At 37.8% G+C, this 2484-nt stretch overlaps 1 pseudogene; it reads right to left on the bottom strand.

Annotated features, from left to right (window-relative positions):
* Nucleotides 1-746: 746 nt before the first annotated feature.
* LOC141420305 (olfactory receptor 7G2-like) lies at nt 747-1682 on the bottom strand (annotated as a pseudogene).
* Nucleotides 1683-2484: the final 802 nt, after the last annotated feature.

Here is a 2484-nt window from a genome sequence, read left to right as displayed (position 1 = left end):
ACTTGGAGTAGAACATGTCCAGAGATGAGGCCACCTCCCAGAGAAGTGAAAATATCACTGCGATACGTTGCAGTAAATTCCGTGACGCTGAAGCCACTGCAAAGAAAATTACTCTTGTCATTGTTTTATTTATTAATGTTAGGTTTTCTTGTACTTATAAGCAATGAAGTTGTATGTCAAATGTCACAATAATCCCAAATCACAGATGATATCTAATTATGGCAATATTATAATGAAAGTTAGTATGGTGTACCTCCCATGAGTACAATTTACCAGCATTAGAAATCAGTATTTACTTTCAAGGGCATGGATATCCACTCTTCTTCCCCACATGACAAGAAACTCTAAACTATAATTCTAATAGCCTAACCATATGATGTTTAGGAACATATTTTTAAAATATGACATAGCTCTGTTTAAATATTTCCCTGCCTTCTCCACCCTCTCTTATTCTCATCGTATATTAAAAAGTTAGTATTATAATAGACTATGAGATACGAGCTATGCTTTTGTGGAACCCAAGAAAGATATAATGTTTAGAGATGTGAAATCACATTTCAAATATCACATAGTTGGACAAAAATCAATGTCAGGTTTCAAGCCAAATTAACATGTACTTGATCATTAAATAACATGGTCAATAAGGAAAAAAACATAGTGGCAGAATGTTGAAGCAACCTGCACTCACCAAGAACTCTGTCATCTTTGACTTACTCTGAAAATCCAAATCCAAAGCAAATGGCCCATCACAGAAGTCGTGCTATCTTACTGATGAGTCTCTTCAGTGCTTCTTAATGTCTCTGTTTCTCAGACTATAGATAAAGGGATTCATCATTTGAGGGACTACAGAATACATCACTGAACCCACTGAAGTTTTTGGGAGTGAGTTAGTAAATGCAGAGATAATATAAACTTCCAAAACTGTCCCATAGAGCAAGGACACAACTGACAGGTGAGACCCACAAGTGGAAAAGGCTTTATACTTTCTTCCCACTGATGGCATTCTCACAACAGAGGATACAATGTGAATATAAGAGTAAATGATTCCGGAGAGCGGCACTCCACCAAATAAGTAAGCAGCAAAATGTATCAGGATGTTATCATTGAGGGTATCTGAACAAGTGAGTCGGATTATTTGAGCAAGTTCACAGAAGAAGTGGGGGATTTCCATGTCTGTGCAGAAGGACAGAGGCAACACCATAAAAATGTGAATAAGAGCATCTGTAATGCTGATGGGTAAGGAGAAAACAATCAGGAGAGCACAGAGGCGTGGATTCATAGTGACTGTGTACCTAAGTCGGTGGCAAATGGCCACATAACGATCGTAAGCCATTGCTCCAAGCAGAAAATTTTCCATTCCAACAAAAACCAGGACAAAGCATACCTGAGTTAGAGAACCCACATAGCTGATGGCTTTTATCTGTCTCTGGATGTTCACCAACATCTTGGGCACTGTGCTAGTGGTGAGACAAATGTCATTGAAGGAGAGGTTGGAAAGGAAGAAATACATTGGTGTGGAGGTGGGAGTCAAAACTGATTGTCAGAATAATGAGCATGTTTCCCAGGATGGTAACTACGTACATGACCAGGAAGAGGCTGAAGAAGAAGGGTTGTAGTTCTGGATTATCTGTCAATCCCAGTAGCACAAATTCTAAAATAGCTGTTTGATTTATACCTTCCATGATGCAAATTAGTCTGATGGAAAAAGTGGGTTAAAAATAATAAATTGTAGTATGAACAGCAGCAGCATCACTTGGGTCAGTGTGAGAAATATAAATTATATGTGCCTGCTCAGACTTATTGCTAGCACCCACTGGTTCCGTGAACCTGCTGGATGTGCTTTAAGAAAACTTCCAGAGACTTTTGAGGTATGCTGAATTTTGTGAACCAATGAGTTAGAAAGGGAGTCTTCCTCTTGCATGCATTACATTCAAATGAATATCTAAAACTTTTCTTCTGTTGCTTCCTTCCATTATTACTCACTCTTCTTTTCATATCCATTCCCTTTGTCAAAAAATTGTTGAATACCAAACTACTTTATATGCCTTATTCTAAGTGTTGAGAATATAACAAAGTATGCCATAGATTTGGGGTTAGAATTAACCCATGCCTTGGGTTCTTCTCTTAAAACACAAGAATGACTTTGAGAAATCTGCCTTCTATGGAAATAGTTCAACATTCTCACATCTGAACTGATTCTCTTGAACAATTTTATACTAATGCCTCTAGGTAGTACACAATTAATATCACTGAATAGTCACAAAGGTTATCATATCTTTCCAATTTCAGTGTCTTCTTCCTGAGAAAAGCATCTACACTTTGTCTGGTCTTCAAGATTTGTCCAACCCTACTCAAAACTTATTTGTAGTAGGTGAGTGGCATCCGCCCACACGGCCCTATGCTTAGAGTAGAAAACAATGCCTCTCTATAGGAAGTTCAGAATAATCACATATTGAATTGCAAGTCATCTCCTTTAGCATTTAA

This window comes from Castor canadensis, unplaced genomic scaffold (genome assembly GCF_047511655.1).
Source record: "Castor canadensis unplaced genomic scaffold, mCasCan1.hap1v2 HAP1_SCAFFOLD_104, whole genome shotgun sequence".
NCBI classification, from domain to species: domain Eukaryota; kingdom Metazoa; phylum Chordata; class Mammalia; order Rodentia; family Castoridae; genus Castor; species Castor canadensis.
Note: the sequence above shows the minus strand (reverse complement) of the source record. Positions and strands in the feature narration are given on the sequence as shown.